This window comes from Gorilla gorilla, chromosome 1 (genome assembly GCF_029281585.2).
Source record: "Gorilla gorilla gorilla isolate KB3781 chromosome 1, NHGRI_mGorGor1-v2.1_pri, whole genome shotgun sequence".
In the NCBI taxonomy this organism is placed as follows: Eukaryota; Metazoa; Chordata; class Mammalia; order Primates; family Hominidae; genus Gorilla; species Gorilla gorilla.
This window is the reverse complement of record NC_073224.2, coordinates 25797528-25816489: the sequence shown is the minus strand read 5'-3', so window position 1 is coordinate 25816489 and position 18962 is coordinate 25797528. Positions and strand designations below refer to the sequence as shown.

Genomic DNA, 18962 nt, shown 5'->3' with positions numbered 1-18962 from the left:
AATTTTCTAGGTCATTCAGGTAGAAGTTATGGCTGGGACGGAATGACTCAGTAACTACCTCATTTCCCTGTTTTCTCTGGTAGAAGATAGTAACATTCTGGTATTTCTCTGAAGAAAACCAAAACATAACCTGGATCAATTTTAGCGTTAGTAATGAGTATATGTTAATTACACTATTCATTTAGTCAATCAACAAGATTGTATTGGGTGCCAGGTGCCAAGCACTGTTCTAGGCACAGAAGAGAGAAGTGTTCTGAAGAAAATAAGAGCAAAGTAAAAAGACAGAGATTGGAGGTCCTGTTTGGTATGGGGTGGTAAGGGACAACTTCCCCTATAAGATGACATAGGAGCACATATAACCCTAAAGGATAAAAGAGGCGGAGCCATGTGGGTATCTGGAGGAAAATGTTTCTAGGCAGAAAAAGGCAGTGCAAAGACAGGAGCATCCTTGGGGCTTCTGAGGAAGAACAAGGAGGCCAGAGTGCTGGGGGCAGGAGACAATGAGGAGGAGATCAAGTTCAAGTGGACACTGGAGCTGGCCAGAGTATGCAGGGCCTGGTTGATCTTGGTGAAGACCATTGGAGAGCTTTGAGCATGAGAGTGAAATAATCTGATTTCCAAGGGTAATGAAATCAGAAGGCGAGGGGAGAAGCAGACAGACCAGTTAGGAGACTGTTGTGCGGGGTAAGTTCTTTCTGACTTTGGCAAATATACATTCATACGTAGGGCCTCATTTTAAAAAAATGATATCTGAGATAGGAAGATTGCTTGAGGCCAGGAGTTCAAGACCAGTCCGAGCAACATAGCAAGGCCCCATCTCTGTAAAAAGAAAAAATTTTAAGCCATGCCTAAATTACTAGCAGTAGAAAGGTAAGAAGAGATTGGATTAATAATATTTTTGAATGTAGAGACAACAGGATTTGCAAATGGATTGGAAGTGAGGGGTGAGAGAAGATTCAGTCGGAACTCACGGAGTCACGCATGACTCTGTGCAACTTGAGCAGTCAACACTTAAACCCAGGAAGTGGGTTTACCCAAATCACTCCACCTTTATAGCACCTGAGAGGGAATGGGAACCACCCCAGAGAAGACAGCAGCTTAATTGTCTTCTTTGTTATTATAGGCTAGGCATGGTGGCTCATGCCTGTAATCCCAGCACTTTAGGAGGTCAAGGCAAGTGATTCACCTGAGGTCATGAGTTTGAGAGCAGCCTGGCCAACATGGTGAAACCCTGTCTCCACTAAAAATACAAAAATTAACTGGGCGTAGTGACAGGCGCCTGTAATACCTACTCAGGAGGCTAAGGCAGGAGAGTCACTTGAGCCCGGGAGGCGGAGGTTGCAGTGAGACAAGATCATGCCACCGCACTTCGGCCTGGGCAACAGTGAGACTCCGTATCAAAAAAAATTTATTTTAGAAATGTTTAGAAATATATATGTCTATTTTAGAAAATGTGGAAAATAGAGAAAGAAGAAAAATAAAAATAACCACCTTTCCACCTCTGAGCAAGGGTAAACCACTACTGATAGTCAATGTAAGTTCTTTTTTTTTTTTTTTTTTTTTTGAGATGGAGTCTCATTCTGTTGCCCAGTTTGGAGTGCCGTGGTGTAATCTTGGCTCACTGCAACCCTGCCTCCTAGGTTCAATTAATTGTCTTGCCTCAGCCTCCCAAGTAGCTGGGATTACAGGCATGTGCCACCAAATCTGGCTAATTTTTATATTTTTAGTAGAGACAGGGTTTCACCATGCTGGCCAGGCTGCTCTCGATCTCCTGACCTCAGGTGATCCCCTCACCTCGGCCTCCCAAAGTGCTGGGATTACAGGCGTGAGCCACTGCGCCTGGCCTCTATAAAATATTTTTTAAAAATTAGCTGGGCATGGTGGCAGAGGCAGGAGGATCACCTGAGCCCAGGAGTTTGAGGCTGCAGTGGGCTATGATCACACTACTGCACTCCAGCCTGGGCAACGGAGCAAGACCAAAACCAAAAACAAACAAAATAAAATATAAAACTCACATAACTTTGCTATGGTTTCATCCCCAATGCAGCAATATTGAGAGGGAGGGCCTTTAAAAGGTGATTGAGTCATGAGGGCTCTGCCCTCATTAGATGGATTGATCTATTCATGAATTAATGGGTTAATGGGTTAATGGTTATCATGGGAGTGAGACTAGTGGCTTTAGTAAGAAGAGGAAGAGAGACCTGAGTTAGCACACTAGCACACTCAGTCCCCTCACCATGTGACACCCTGCACCACCTAGGGATGCTGCAGAGAGTCCCCACTAGCAAGAAGGCTCTCACAGACGTGGCCACTCGACTTTGGACTTCTCAGCCCCCATAACTGTAAGGAATAAATTTCTTGGAGGATGGGAAGTCCAAGGTCAAGAGGCCACAAATGGTAGGGGCCTTCTTGCTGATGGGGACTCTCTACAGGGTCCCAAAGTGGCACAGGGTGTCATATCATTAGGAGGCTGAGTGTACTAGCTCAGACCTAGCTCAGGCCTCTCTTCCTGTTCTTATAAAACCACAGATTCCCTCCTATCATAACCCACTAATCCGTTAACCCATCAATCCATGAATGGATTAATCCACTCATGAGGGCAGGTCCCTCAGAACCCAGTCACGTGCTAATGGCACCAACTCTCAATACTGCCACATTGGGGATTAAATTTCAAACATGAGTTTTGAAGGCCACAACATTTAAACCATAGCACTGAGTAATTACTGGCAATGCTGGCTTGTGTTCCAGCACCTTCAAGGATCAATAAGCCAACACGTTACTGCTGTATCTGTTAGTCTTTCTGCAGCCCAGTCTTTTTCTATTATCCTATTAGCTTACATCCTTCTTGGCTGACCCCAGTAACCCACACAAGCCCTCTAGGTTGTGCCTCCATGGCCAGACAAGAGTCTCTCTGTTTGGGAATCTAGTCCTTTGGGAGGATTAAAGTGGATGGAGAATGGAGCATCGGCTTTCATGAAGATATCCAGGCCCCACAGAAAGATCTTCTTTGGGAATCAAGAGGCGAGAGGGAATGGAGTTTTCTTCAATAACAGAGATCTAGAGCAATAGGATACTAAATGCCAAGATTGGAATCCTCCTTAAAAGACCTCTGTGGCCTAGCTTTGAAAAGGACCATATGCTTTGGGAAAAGGCTGCATCTCAGCAGTGCAAAAGCAGACTAAAACCAGAAGGTCCTTGTGGGAGCCCAAAATATGGGTTCCTGAGAGACATCCACGTCAGCCCCCTGGAACTTTTGCATGTTACCTTATTGGAAAAAAGGGTCTTTGCCGATGTGGTTGAGGACCTTGAGATGAGGGATAAATGTAGATTCTCTTGGTGAGCCCTAAATTCCATCGCAAGTATCCTCATAAGAGAAAAGAAGAGAAGACAGACAGAAAAAAAGAAGACACAGAGAAGGTGAATATGAAGAAAGAGACTGGAAGAATACAAGCCAAGGAATGTCAAGGAATGCCAACAACCATCAGAAGCTAGAAGATGCAAGGAAGAAGTCTGCCCTAGAGGCTTCGGAGAGAGTGGAGTCCTGCTGACACCTTGATGTATGACTTCTGGCCACAAGGACAGTGAGAGAATACATATTTGCTGTCTTAAGCCAGCAAGCTGGTATTAATTTGCTATAGCAGCCACAGGACACTAATACAGTCCCCCTTCAAATTTTCTGAAATGTGTATGTCTTAACCCCCAAGAACTCTTAAATGATTTTATGAGATGGTAGCCCTTCCTCCCCTCACCTCGACTCCGACACCTCCATCCCCCAGAACATGATTGAGATTAAATTACTCAAAATTATGCTAAGTGAGATTTAGAGCTAAATCTCAATCTAATTTTTAATAATAAAGCTAGGTACATTTTCTTGCACCTAATGATTGTGGAATCTATCCTGCCCTGTACTACAAATTGGTGGTCCCGGCCAGGCTTCTCCTCCCCTCTTGTCATTGTCCCTGCCTCCATGGCTGCCAGGAATCCCAGAGGGAAGGACTTTAGAAGCATTGGGGCATGCTTCCTTTGCCCTTCCCAGGAACTTAAGGCAGTGTACCCCATCCTCAGAGGACCCCCCCACACAGTAAGGCTTTCAACATAGGCACAGTGGCTCACACCTGTAATCCCAGCACTTTGGGAGGCTGAAGCAGGTGGATCACTTGAGGTCAAGAGTTCGAGACCAGCCTGGCCAACTGGTGAAACCCCATCTCTACTAAAAATATAATAATTAGCCAAGTGTCTTGGTGCATGCCTGTAATCCCAGCTACTTGGGAGGTTGAGGCAGGAGAATCGCTTGAACCTGGGAGGTGGAGGTCGCAGTGAGCTGAGATTTGTACTCCAGCCTAGGCAACAGAGGGAGACTCCGTCAAAAAAAAAAAAAAAAAGCAGCTCTATCCCACCTTGATTCCACATTCTCACATTCTCAAAGCATGTAATCTCACTAGCACTTTCCCCACTTTCCCCTCCAATCCAATACGGTCTAGAGAGAGCACTGGGAGTTTCAGTGCTTGAACCATGATGCAACCCCTGAGTAAAACCTTCCTAATTTACTCATTGATCACCATCCCGCCTGCTCCCTCCGCAGGGATCTTTTCAGCATTGATGCATTCCACACAGAATTAACAACTAGATTAGTTTTTGTAGTTTCCTCCTCTTGTTATTTATTGTCCAATGAACACCAAGCCCCCTCATCTTTTGTAGTCTGCTTTTGATGTCCCTAGTGTTGGGAACCCCATTGAGTTCAGCACCCCCCATCCCTAGTCTGCTGCGGACCCTTTTGCCTGGGTATTCTCCATGTAATGCCAAGTCAGCCTCACCCTGAGGCCAGCCTCAGCAGCAGCCTCATTACACTCAGCTGAAACTTCATTTCTCATTTTAATTCCTCTGAACCAAGCGGCTTCCCTCTCCCTCTCGTATCTAACTGGCTTTTTCCTGATGGAAAAAAGTCATGACTAAAGTCCAAGCCCTTCTCACTCTCTGGAGTTCTTTAGCCAATCCTACTAGGAGATCAGAAAACTTAATAATTTTCTACTCACTGATGGAGCTTTAACTCTTCCTGAGCAAGTGATATTGAAAAAATGACAATTTGAATGAACATGCCTTTCCTCCTATAAGCACAAAGCTCTTAAAACTGATGTGGGAAAAATTAATATGGGATGAGAGAAGGGCATGCCTGATACAGATCAAAGTACCTCCACTTTCCTCTCTCCTAACCAGGAAGGTCAAATACGGAGGGCTCTATAAAGAATGCAGAGAACAAAGACAGCCCTTTTTCTTGATGTGTAACCAACACCATTTACATAAGACAACTGTGCACAGTACAGTTTGCTAGGAATTCAAGAGTTAGGACAGAAGTTCACCCTGTAACGCAGTGTGGCAGATCATCTGGGTTAGAATATTAGATTCACCTGCTCTGCAGAGCTCTCGGCTCCTCCCGCCATTGATGATCTTTTTGATTTGGCCTCCAGCATTCTGCCATTTTTCTGAGCCCCTTCTTTCTCACTAGACTTCCTTCTCTCTCCTTCCTAAACACCCCCATGAGCTCTCAGAGACATGTCTCTGCAACTCCCTTTTGACCTATCCAGCCATACTCTGAGGGCTAACATTCCCAAAGGCCAAATGGTTTCTTACATGTTGGCTGAATAATATTTCCTCCCCTAAAAGGAATTCTGCCCCCAGATCTTGAATGGTGCAACCATGGCTCACTGCAGCCTCAACCTCCCAAGCTCAAGCTATTCTCCCATCTCAGCCTCCCACGTAGCTAGGACTACAAGGTGTGCCACCACGCCTGGCTAATTTTTAAATTTTCTGCAGAGACGGGGACTCGCTATGATGTCAGGGCTGGTTTTGAACTCCCGGGCTCAAGTGATTTGCCCACTGTGGCCTCCCAAAGTGCTAGGATTACAGGTGTGGGGCCACCACACCCAGCACCATCCTTTCTCATGCTTTTATATTTGTAGAATACAGAATCTCCTTCTCCCAGCTGATCTAAACTGTGAGATGTAAAGGTGATAGTAGAAAATGGAATTTCTTGTGTTTTCACTGTGAACTCTCCTCACTATTGTTTCCCAGATGAGCCCTGTTTTGTAAGGAAGAGGAGACAGCTAGACTGACACCTGAACTGTGAGGCCCTCCCACCCTCTCATCCACCTGGCAGAGGGGCAGAGGGCAGAGAGAATCCCATTGAGCATGAGAATCCTGGGAAGGAAGAAAGGAAGGGGGAGTGGGAGGGAGGGAGGAAGGAAGGAAGGAAGGGAGGGAGGAAAAGAAGGAGGAAGAGAGGGAGGGAGGGAGGGAGGGAGGGAGGATGTGTCAGTGGTCTTCTGTGCTGTACCCAGGGTCTAGGATGGAACCTGCAGAACCAATGCTCCCTGAATACCTGCTGGCTGGTGAATGAAAGGATGGAAGATCATGAAACACTGAAGCATTAGGAACGGCCATGATAATTGTTCAAAAAGTTACGTTGGCAAGTGATCACCACTTCCTCACTCCACTCTTGCCTTAAGACAAAATAATAATTATTCCTAATAGGAATGATCAATAGTTCATTAGTTTTACCAATGCATTTCACTGATATGGTTGTTTACCAGTTGTTGATATGCTCCACTCCTAACTCCAGGCTTACTTTGCTTCTTGTGAAAATAGATTCATTAGCAATTCTTCCAGAAAAGTGCTGTGAGTGATAAACTCTAAGCCTGTGTATGTCTGAAAATGTCTTCGTTAGATTCCCCATTCTTGAAAGAGGGTTTAATTGTGTATAGATTTCCCAATCACAGCTATTTGACCTAATATTTTGATGAGTTATTTTATCCCAGCACTGATTTCTGGTACTCTTTGTTGCTCATGGAAGTCGACGGGCAGCCTGACATTCTTTTTACAATAACCTGTCTTTTCTCCCTGGTAGCTTCTTAGATTTTTCTCTCTATCCCTGACACTCTGCAGTTCTGCTATAATGTTTCTCCATGTATAGAGATGGGTTCATTTGTGTTTATCTTGCTAGACGCCTGGTGTGCATTTTCAGGTTGAGGGTTTAAAGGTTCACATCTTTCACAGTTCAGTGAGATTCTTCTAACTATTGATTCTCTGCTATTCTCTACTTCTGTAACCCCTATTAAGCATATAGTGGAGCCTATCAACCTGTCTTCTCAATGTTATTGTCTATGAGCTGTGTTCTGGGTCATTTCCTTGGTAGTATAATCTAATTCATAAATTCTGTCCTCAATTGTAGGCAGTTTCACCATGGATTTACCCAGTCTATGTTTTTATTATTATTTCAATAACCCTATTTGTCCTATCTGTAGTGTATCATTGGGATTTGGGACACGGGATTCAGGATTTGGGATTTGGGAGTTAGGGCAGGAGTTCTTCATTATTATTATTTTTTAAATCTCTGTGATTCATTCATTCAACAATATTTATTATGTATCTACAAAATGCCAAACACTGTTCTGTGTTCTGGGGTCTCAGCAGTAATAAAATACACACGAATATGTTCTCCTGACATAAAATGAGTAATTCAGTAAAATGTTTAACTAAAACATAGAGTGCATCACTTAATGGTAAGTGCTGTGGAAAAGAATACCCCAGAGGAGGAGAACAGAGAGTGAGGATTTGTCTTGCTGATGAGGAGAAAGGAAGTCTGTGTGACTCTGGCTTTTTCATGGGGATCAAGATCACCGGGGATAAAAGGCAGAGCGAGCCTCAGAGCTGGCAATGGGAAGATGAGAACTGTGGAGAGGGCAGGAGGAGGGGGGAGTGGGGGTCTTACCAGGGGCATACAGGACTCCGGGCTTCCCCCTTCACTTCTGCTGATGGAGAGGCAGAGACCAATGGAAGCAAGAAATCAGGGTCAAGTGGGCCAGGGGTCACTGTGCTCTCAGGCAGAGGAATCAGAGCTCCCATGCCTTTTTTTTTCCTTTTTTTCTTTATAGATGGGGTCTTACTATGTTGCCCAGGGTGGACTCCAACTCCTGTGCTCAAGTGACCCTCCCACCTCAGCCTCCTGAGTAGCTGGGACCACAGGTGTCTGCCACCACACCCAACTTCTCATGCCTTTTTGACTCTTGTTTTTTGGCTCATGATTTCTTATGCTTGCTTTATAGGTGTTATTACCACCTTTATCTCTGAGGAATCAAATATACTTCATTTAAGTTCAATTCAGGCTTTGCTCTATTATTTGAAGTGCTTCAGGAATTAATTTTCCTACTTGTTCAGTTTGTTGGCTACTTTTCATTATATTTGTTTGTTGTGCTTTAGAATTTTAATATGCAGACTCATCTTCAGTAGGAGAGAGAGAGAGGGGGCAAGAGAGAGAGAGAGAGAGTGTGTGTTTCTCCACCTGTTCTCACGTCTGCTTATTCTTAACTGCATTCACCCAAAGCAGCAGGCTCTCTGGTTCAAAACAAGGCTTATATGTAGGCTCTCTTGTTTTTGGCAGTATTGCAGACCCAGTGTAACAGGGGGCTTGAGTCAGCAGTTCACTCTATGTTGTCTCAGGTCCCTGTGCTACCTCCAAGACACAGCTTGATGCAGGACAGGTCACTCCAGAGACATCACAGCTTCCAGTTATTTGAAGAATTGAACTCCAGGCTACTTCTGCTAAATGACAGATTCAGAGCCTGGATCCTAGAGCCCACAGGCTTAGTCCCACCTACCTCTGTGTGTTTGAGATCACAAAGGCATTTTTTATGTATCATATTTGGGTCATCACTTATTTTCTGTAATATTGCTGCTGTGGTTTGGATATGATTTATTTGTCCCCACCAAAACTCATGTTGAAATTCGCTCCCCTGATGTGGTGGTATTGGAGGGTGGAGCCCAGTGAGGGGTATTTGGGTCATGGGGGCAGATCCCTCATGAATGACTTGGTGCCATTCTCATGCTAGCAAGTTCTTGCTCTGGCGAGACTGGATTGGTTCCAGCAGAAATTGATTAGTTCCTGCAAGAGTGGGTTGTTGTAAAGCCAGGATGCCCCTCAGGTTGTGTTTCTTTGCATGTGTTCTTTGCACGCTTCCCCTTTGACTTTCTCCACCATGTTCTGATGCAAACTGAAAGTTTCACCAGAAGCCAGGCCACGCCCTTGAATTTCCCAGTCTGCAGAAACATGAGCCAAATAAACCTCTTCTCTTTGCAAAATTACCCAGTCTCAGGTATTCTGTTACAGCAACACAAAACAGATGAAGACAATTGCTTTAATGCTCTGTGTCCTAGTTAACTTTATTAACAAAGAAACATGAAAAAATATTTGTCTGAAGCATAATGGAAGTACAAGTCTCACTAGAATGATAATTGCCTGCAAGCAGCCATTCAAGGAAGACCTAGCTCTTTCCATCTTGTTGCTCTGCCATTTCCAACCTCCCTGGTAGCTGACTTCTTCTACTCAACCCATTGGAAATAATTAACCACACAACTCCACTGAGAGCAACAAGTTTATGCTGTGGAAGACACGGTGAGCCCTGTCTGCCACTTCTATCTATCCTGATGTGAGCTGGAGCAGATGAGAGAGTTTAACACACAAAATCACAGCATCTTGACCAGAAAGATCTGCATTCACCCTTTGCCACCTGGTTTCCACTACTGCTCCATTGAAATGACTAGTTACCCAGATCACCAAAAGTCTCCATCATGCCAGAGCCAAGGGACATTTTTCTGTCCCTGTCTTGCTTAGCTTCACAGTAGCTCTAAATGCAGAGGATCCTTTACTCCTTTAAAAAAAAAAAAAAAAAAGAGAGAGAGAGACAGAGAGAGAGAGAGAGGGTCTGCTCTGTCACCCAGGCTGGAAAGCAGTGGTGCAATCATAGCTCACTGTAACCTCAAACTCCTGGGCTTAAGAGATCCTCCATCTCAGTCTCCTGAGTAGCTGGGACTACAGGAGTGCACCACTATGCCCAACTAATTAAAAAAAATTTTTTTGTAGCTACCGGGTCTCACAATGTTGCCTAGGCTGTTCTTAAACTTCCGGCCTCAAGTGATCCTCCCACCTCAGCCTCCAAAAGTGCTGGGATTGCAGGCATGAGCCACTGCACCCTGCCCCTTTTCTCCTTGAAATACTGTTCTTTCAGCTTCTGTGAAGTTCTAGTCTGGGTTTTCTCCCCCTACTTTGTTGGCAGCCCTTGCTGCAGTAGGTGATCCTGTCAAAGATATCTGTCTTCATTCATTTTGTGTTGCTATAAAGGAATACCTGAGGCTGGGTAATTTATAGAGAAAAGAGGTTTATTTTACTCTTAGTTCTGCAGGCTGTACAAGGAGCATGGCTCCAGCATATGCTTCTGGTGAGGGCTTCAGGAAGCTTCCAATCACGGTGGAAGATGAAAGGGAGCAGGCATCACATGGTGAGAGAGGAAGGAAGAGGGGGGAGGTACCAGGCTCTTTTTCACAATATGATCTCGCAGTATCCACTAGAGCAAGAAGTCATTCATTACCAAGAGGAGGGCACCACGCAGTTCATGAGGGATCCACCCCCATGACTCAAACACCTCCTACCAGGCCCCACCTCCAACATTGGGGATCGAATTTCAACATGAGATTTAGAGAGGGCAAATACCTAAACTTTAGCAACGGCCATATCTTAATCCCACGACCCTGTGAATATGTTACCTTATATGGCAAAAGAGACTTTGCAGATGTGATTAAGTTGAGGATCTTGGTAGGGGGGAGACTATCCTGGTTTATGTGGATGAGCCCTTAATGTACCCATGAGTCCTTATAAGAGGGAGGCTGAGGGGGATTTGACTTCTGAAGGAAAAGGTGATGTGACAACTGAAGCAAGATGCTGTGCTGCTGGCTGTGGAGATGGAGAATAGGACCATGAGCCAGAGAAGGCAGCTCCAGAAGTGAGAAAAGCAAGGCAGCAGCTCTCTCCTGGAGCTCTGCCCACACCTAGGTTTCAACCAGTGAGGCTGATTTTGAACTGCTGACCTCCAGAACTGTAAGAGAATAACTGTGTGTTATTTTAAGCACCACGTTAGTGGTGATGTGTTATAGCGCAATAGGAAATTAATATACTTGCTTAATCACCCCTTGGGCTTCTCTTCCCCTGTAAGACCTGTATTTTTTTGTTGTTTTTATTTTGTTTGTTTATTTTTGTTTTTGTTTTTGTTTTTGTTTTGAGACAGGATCTCACTTTGTCCCCCAGGCTGGAATGCAGTGGCGTTATCATGGCTTGGCTCACTGCAGCCTCAAACACCTGGGCTGAAGCAATCCTCCTGCCTTAGCCCCTCGTAGCTAGGACAACAGGCACACGTCACTAAATATGGCTCTTTTTTTTTTAAGTAGAGATAGGGTCTCCCTTTGTTGCCCAGGCTGGTCTCAAACTCCTGAACTCAAACGATCCTCCCACCTCAGCCTCCCAAAGTGCTGGGATTACAGGCATGAGCCACTGTGCCCAGCCAAGACCTTTCAATTCTGAAATGCTTCAGGGCTCAGCCCTGAGCCAGCATCTCCTTTCTTGCCACACTTCTAGCTACACTCTCCTCCCTGGTGGTCTCGTTTACTCCTATTTCCTTAAATACCACTTACATTTTGATGGTTCCCAAATTCTTCTCCTCAGTCCAGATCATTCCTCTAAGGGCCAGATGGATATACCCAACAGCTTTCTTTACCTCTCCATTTAGATAGAATATGCAAAAAAGAACTCTTTGCATTCCCATCTTGCAAACCTGTTCCTCCCTTGTCTTCCCCCCTCAAAAAAATGGTACCTCTCTCCATCCAGTGAGTTACTAAAGTCAAAATCTAGGTAACATCTTTGATTCCTCCCTCCCAGCATCCTGCCCACCCCAACACACACCATTTGTATGTCCTGCCAATTCCATGCCCAAAATGTATTCGGACCTCACCCACTCCTTCCACTCCATGGCCACCACCAGGCCCATGCCTCCATTATCCATTATCTCTCACTGATGCAATAAGCTCCTGTTGCTACCCTTTTTCTTATTTTTGAGACAGGGTCTTGCTCTGTCTCCCAGCCTGGTGTGCAGTGGCACTATCATAGCTTCCTGCAGCCTGAAACTACTGGGCTCAAGCAATCCCTCCACCTTAGGCCCTGAGTAGCTGGGACTATAGGCATGAGCCACCGTACTCAGCATCCTGTTGCTATTCTTGCCCTCAAACTCTCAGTTTTTCACACACTATCCAGAGTGATCTTTTAAAAGTACAAATCAAGGCTGGGCATGGTTGCTCACACCTGTAATCCCAGCACTTTGGGAGGTCAAGAAAGGCAGATCACTTGAGGCCAGGAGTTTGTGACCAGCCTGGACAACGTGGTGAAATCCCATCTCTAAAAAAATTAAAAATTAGCTGGATGCAGCCAGGTACAGTGGCTCATGCCTGTAATCCCAGCACTTTGGGAGGCCAAGGTGGGCAGAGGTGGGCCGAGGTCAGGAGTTCAAGACCAGCCTGGCCAACATTGTGAAACCTCACCTCTACTAAAAATACAAAAAATTAGCCTGGCGTGGTGGTGCACACCTGAAGTCCTAGATACTCAGGAGGCTGAGGTAGAAGAATCGCTTGAACCCAGGAGATGGAGGTTGCAGTGAGCCGAGATCACACCACTGCACTCCAGCCTGGGTAACAGAGCAAGATTCCATCTCAAAAAAAAAAAAAAAAAAAAAAGGAAAAAATAATTAGCCGGATGCAATGGTGAACGTCTGTAGTCCCAGCTACTCCAGAGGCTGAAGTGGGAGGATTACTTGAGCCCAGGAGGTGGAGGCTGCAGTGAGCTATGACTGTGCCACTGCACTTAGAAACCCTGTCTCAAAAAATAAATAAATAAATAAATAAATAAATAAAAATTCAAATCAAATTATGGCCTCACTGCTTTAAAACCCTTCTTGGCTTCCCTTTGTGCTCAGAGTGAAATGAAATTTCCCACCCTGTTCTCCAGAGTCCTGTGCAGTCTGGCCTCTCCATCAGCTCTGGCTCATCTTTTGCTACCCCTGCCCTTGCTCCAGGTTCTCTGAGACTAGGATTGTCGCTAGAATGTTCCAGGCTGTTCCTCCACCTGTCGTTCCTGACGCTGTCTTGCCCAGACTGTGCATGGCTGGCTCCAGTGCTTCCTTCCCTCATGGTGTCGTGAATGTCCCCTCCTCAGAGACACCTCCCCAACCACTCTCAGGAACTCTGTTTCTCCACATCCTGTGCACCTCCTTCCTAGAATTGATCACAATCCTGATTTTTTCTTATTGTCTGATTCTTTATCTGCAATGAAAGTTCTATAAGAGCAGAGAAGCAAATTCGCCTTCTCCACAGCTTATTCTCAGTCCCTGGTGCAGAAGATGCCCCTTTCTCCACATGAAAATGATTGAATGGATCAATACTTGGCCCCTCGGACCCCTCACTGCCAGCTGACAGAGGGCTGCCAAATCTTGAGCTTGGGGAATATTAGGTCCTTTCAGAAAAACCTGGCACTGCGTTGTAAAGTGATCCTGAGTAAGTCACTTTACCTCTCTCATTTTCTATTTTTTTCCCCACAGGATGCTCTTTACCTAACTCAAAGACCCAAAAATGGGTGTGTTGCCTACCTGTGAAGCAGGCCAAGCTGTAAATAGAATCTCATGCTCTTGAACCCAAGATGTTTGTTTGCAGGCACTTCCTGTGCAATGACTATATTCTTTCTAGAATCCGATTTAAGAAAGCTCCCAGAAGGGTCCCGTTCTCCTGCCATCTGTGATCCTAACTGCCCAAGCTGGAGCTATGGAGAAGGAAATCAGTGCAATTACCGGAGCCCAGAGCTGTTTGTTCTCCAATATTTCCACCCCTGAATTCCCTTGTCAAAGAACTCAGTGTTGAGATCCTTCCTGGTTCATTTGGAATGAAATGGTCTGATGCTGTTGACTTCTTACACATGTCACAGGAAACAACCAAACAAGTTGATGCATCTTCTGCCAAGAGCTCTTGGGTGAAAATCGTACGTACTTAGAGAAAGGACAGTGGGTTGCATACAAGGCCATATGAGTGGCTCGTCACTGAGCACAGAGGAAAGGCAAGAAACCCACATCTGAGTGTGACAAAGCACATCGTACCCCCTTTAGATGGAATGGATTGCCTTATTTTTTTTTTATTTTTTATTTTTTTTGAGAAGTAGTCTTGCTCTGTTGCGAGGCTGAAGTGCAGTGGCATGATCTCACTGCAACCTCCATCTCCCAGGTTCAAGCGATTCTCCTGCTTCAGCCTCCCAAGTAGCTGGGACTACAGGTATGCACCACCACGCCCAGCTAATTTTTGTTAGTAGAGACGAGGTTTCATCATGTTGGCCAGGATGGTCTTGATCTCTTGACCTCGTGATCTGTCCGCCTCGGCCTCCCAAAGTGCTGGGATTACAGGTGTGAGCCACTGCACCCAGCCGGATTGCCTTTTCTACAGAAAATGCATTTACAAGCCCAGGAGATCTTCACCATGGGTGAGATACGCTTGAAGGACACAGTATTAGAAAATGTCATTTGACAAAATTTTAATACAAAGAAAGGTATTTTTCTTTTCTCTTTTGTTCCCTCTTTCTTTCAGCAATGCCTATTAGTGGCATAATCCTGCAGGTATTTATGCCTGGGTTCAGAACAATCACCAGAGTTGAGATCTGTATGGAAAAAAGACCTTCAAGCATGTGGAAGAGGATCAGCCCAGCTGAGGGCCAGCAGCAGGACCGCAGGCCAGGACGCAGGTTCTGCTCTGACGTTTGGCCTGCCAGTGTGCCCTCTGCTGTTTTGAATATCAATTGGTTCTTATGTAGGTTTCACTGCCTGGTTTATGGATAAACTAGGAATTCTTACAACCCAGGATAGATGAGCTCTTCAATCTAAAAAGTAGGGCTCTTGGATCGTGGATTTCAAGTTTCTATGAACTGAACCCGATGCATGAGCTCCCTGCACTCATGGAGACATGATTTCCAGTTTTGGACATTTTCCTACCCATCTTCCCATACCAAAGCCTCTGTCTCGAAGCAGTAACCTGTTTCCTGAGACTTGTGAATTGGTGAGCCACTTCCAAATGGTGGGGGAGATATGGAGCTAACAAGTGAGATTTGGATGCTGAGAACAGGGACTCTCTTCCCTGGAAGATTTCTTGAGAAAATAAACATAATTTGAAATCCTGCTCAAAATTAGCTCCGCTATGTTATCTTGGGATTATCAATTCATTTAGTTAAGCAAACTCTCTCCAGGGACAGTGAGTTACGTCTTTGTGTGAGTTACGCTGCTCACTCAGCCATGCCTTCATTCGATATGTGTTTACTAGTCTATCGGGTAGAGATCCATAAGTAGATCGTGCCACGTCCTCAGGGAATGGGGAGGCTTGGTTTGGGCTTCCCAAAAGGCCTGGACACAGTAGGGATTTTGGACCAAACACTGGATGGCATGAAAGCAACAGACAATGGAAAGGCTGGGCGCCGCGGCTCACGCCTGTAATCCCAACACTTTGGGAGGCTGAGGCGAGTGGATCACCTGAGGTCAGGAGTTCAAGACCAGCCTGACCAACATGGTGAAACCCCGTCTCTACTAAAAATACAAAAATTAGCCAAGCGTTGTGTTGCATGCCTGTAATCCCAGCTCCTCAGGAGGCTGAGGCATGAGAATCGCTTGAACCTGGGAGGCAGAGGTTGCAGTGAGCTGAGAGCGTGCCACCACACTCCAGCCTGGGCGACAGAGCGAGACTCCATCTCAAAAAACAGGCAATGGAGAGAAAGGAAGAAACAGGAGCAGAGGTAAAAAGAAGAGGTAATTGGCCCTTCTCTGAAAGTCCCGGCAGCTACTCTGCCAGTGAATAAATTTCTGAGTTTATTCCTATTTGCTGAAGCTACTCTGATGTAGGCAAGCTGCCCGGTTTATAGATAAATCAAAAACTTAGGAATCTTGGATGAGGCTTTCAGGTCTACAAGTAGAGTCTTTGGATCATTTATGTATTTCAAGTTCCTAGGAACTGAACACAAGACATGAACCACCCTTCTATGAAAGTTCCCTGAAGGCAGACACCAATTCAACAACACGTATTGAGAACGGGGTCCATTTCTCTTCAAATATTCTTTTTTTGAACTTTTAAGTTCAGGGCACATGCACATGTTTGTTACACAGCTGCACTTGTGTCATGGGGGTTTGTTGTGCAGAGTATTTCATCACCCAGGTATTAAGCCTAGTATTCATTAGTTGTTTTTCCTGATCCTCTCCCGCCTCCCACTCTCCACCCTCCGATAGGCCCCAGTGTGTGTTGTTCCCCTCTATGTGTCCATGTGTTCTCATCATTTAGCTCCCGCTTACAAGTGAGAACATGCAGTATTTGGTTTACTATTCCTGTGTTAGTTCGCTAAGGATAATGGCCTCCAGCTCCTTCTGTATTCCCGCAAAAGACACGATCTCATTTTTTGTTATGGCTGCATAGTATTTCATGGTGTATATGTACCACATTTTCTTTATCCAGCCTGCCATGGATGGACATTTAGGTTGATTCCATGTTTTTGCTCTTGTGAATAGAAAATATTCTTTAAAAAATACCCTCAGCCCTTCTCATGGCCTCCAGTGCCCATGTGATCTGGCCCCTGCTCCCTTGCTGACCGCATGTCAATCATTCGCCTTGCTCCCTAATTTCCACACACCATGGTTTTTCTATTCCTTGAACAAAACTAAACTTTCACTCACTCCAAAACATTTTTCTTGTCATTTTCCCCTGCCTTGAACCTTCTTCCCCAGATTTTGATAATTCTATTTCTTCCTCATTCAGATCTCATCCAAATGTCACTTCTTAGAGTTTTGCTTCTGGAAATGGTTCTCACACTCAGAACAACTAGAAAGCCTAGTGAAATATAACTATATCCATTTAGAGGCATCAGAGAGATACCCAATCAGTGAGGAAAACAGGTGTGAGAGAGAACGGAGGCTCAGAGATGATCCTGGAGTTAGGGACCACTTTTCCCCAGAGGCAGATGCAAATTCTGAAAGTGGAAGCTGAGAGACTGAAAAGCTGAAAAGAGTTCTCCACAAATCAAGGAACTGCGGGTTTCAGAGACTGCTGAGTAGGAGGGATCCTAGTAAATACCCTAACCTATCAAGTACCTGGAAGTAAGTGTGAACCAATAGATTAGCCCTCACAGGGCCTGAAGCCCAGCTTCAAATAATCTATCTATCCTTGGCTGAATTAATGTGACCTGAAATTCCTAGTGTTTCTAGCCTAGATGCTGGCCAGATGCAAAAGTGCACCCTCTCTAGAAGAATATAACAGCATTCGGAGCCTCAAATTATCTATTTTAATATGTAATATCTGATACCTATCAAGACATAATCAGTCATAAAGGAAGATAAGATATGACCAAACAAAGAGACAATAGAAAAGGCAGACCCATAAGGATTCCAGATAATAAACAGACACAAATTTTAAAACAACCATGATTAATATGTTTAAGAATATAAAATTTTTGATGAATAACTGGAAATTATGCTTAAAAAGTATAAAAAGTAAACCAAATGGAAATTCTAATATGGATAAATATTATGAATGAAATTAATATATTGGATAGGTTTAACATCAGATTAGACACAGCTGAAAAGAGAATTAGTAAACTTAGAAGCTAGGTCAGAAAAAATATATCTAAGATGAAACAAACAAGCAAAAAGATGATAAACATCAAAAACCAAGAGATAAATAGGACATTGTGAAATGTTCTAACATAGTTGTAACTGGTGTCCCAAATGACAGGAGAAAGAGAATGGGGCAAAACTAATACTTAAAGATATATTACTTACCTGATGAGAATCAATGGCTTGCATGTGTATGTGCATGAATGCAACAGCTGAAGACTTTAGAAATAGGAGCTTGATGACATAATTTCCCTACCAGATTTATATTCCTATTCGAAGCCTGCCCCAGCTCCTTCAATGTGTGTGACCATGGTTACCACGCCCACCCAGGGCCTCCCTCCCGTCCTTTTCTTGGTCTGTGATGTTTGCTGTAGCACCAATGACTACTAGTGCTATTCACCAAAAATTTTGGTCCTCCTTCCAAGTACGGTGGGGATTTCACTTCCTTATCCCCTGGAAGTCAGGATGGTCAAGTGCCTTGCTTTGGCAATAAAATGCAACAGCTATATGTGCCCATTTTGGGTGGAAGCTTTAACACTCAGTGTTCAATATAAATTAAGGTATGTTCTTGTCCTTCTGCCTCAGTGTCACAACAGAGCCTCCATCAGCCTAGTTACTGGATGATCATAAGACACCAAGAGATGGAGCTTCCAGCTAATCTGTGAGGCCCGTTAACATGCATAAGAAATGAACTTGGGTTGTTTTAACTTGTGTCATACTTGTTGTCACACTATGACACAACCTATCCAGACACATGTCCCTTTGACTTGCTTTTTCAGTCTCCTTGTCACCATTCACCTCCTATTTCAATCCAAACTCCAGGAGACCTTTGCTATCTTGCTTTCTTTTGGGCAGCAGAATCTTCCTTTCCCTTTAGAATCTTTTCTATATCTGTTCTTGTGTCCTATTCCTCTTTGCTGAAGGTGGTGATGCCCTTTATTCCCAAGAATGTCCCTTTTATCTGTTTCCTTTGTTCCAGACAGCTGGCAGCTTTACACAGCCATGAAAGCCTTTTCAGCAAATGACTAAAAAGCATGTCCTAGGGAAACATCTACCTACCTCATCTCTCTGACTATCTGAATCCCAGCCTTCCCTGATTTCATCAGTACAGGTCTGATTGCCACTGCAGGCAGATGGAGAAGCTTCCCCAGGTCTTGTCTGGCAACACTGCAGCTAGTTATGGATTCTGGGCCATCACCTAACAGGCTGCTGGCAAGCTGTAAATGGAAACAAACAAACAACAGTCTTTGGCTTATAGCTTGAGATCTTTATGAAGACTAAGAAAGCAATCCTTATTACGATGGCCTGGATGTGTGGTGAGCCTCGTTTTCTGTGAACAAGGACAGAGGATGGAGCAAAACATTTCACCTATTTTATAATGCACAAAATCAACTGCATGTATGTGTATAT

General features: G+C 44.6%; 1 long non-coding RNA gene across 1 annotated transcript in view; it reads right to left on the bottom strand.

Annotated features, from left to right (window-relative positions):
* Positions 1–18749, bottom strand: part of LOC134758796 (uncharacterized) — a 30099-nt gene extending 11350 nt beyond the window's left edge. Inside the window, exon 1 of the long non-coding RNA XR_010134436.1 lies at positions 18612–18749. This is a non-coding gene — a long non-coding RNA (uncharacterized lncRNA). The remainder of the gene's footprint in view (positions 1–18611) is intronic.
* Between the last annotated feature and the right edge of the window lie 213 nt (positions 18750–18962).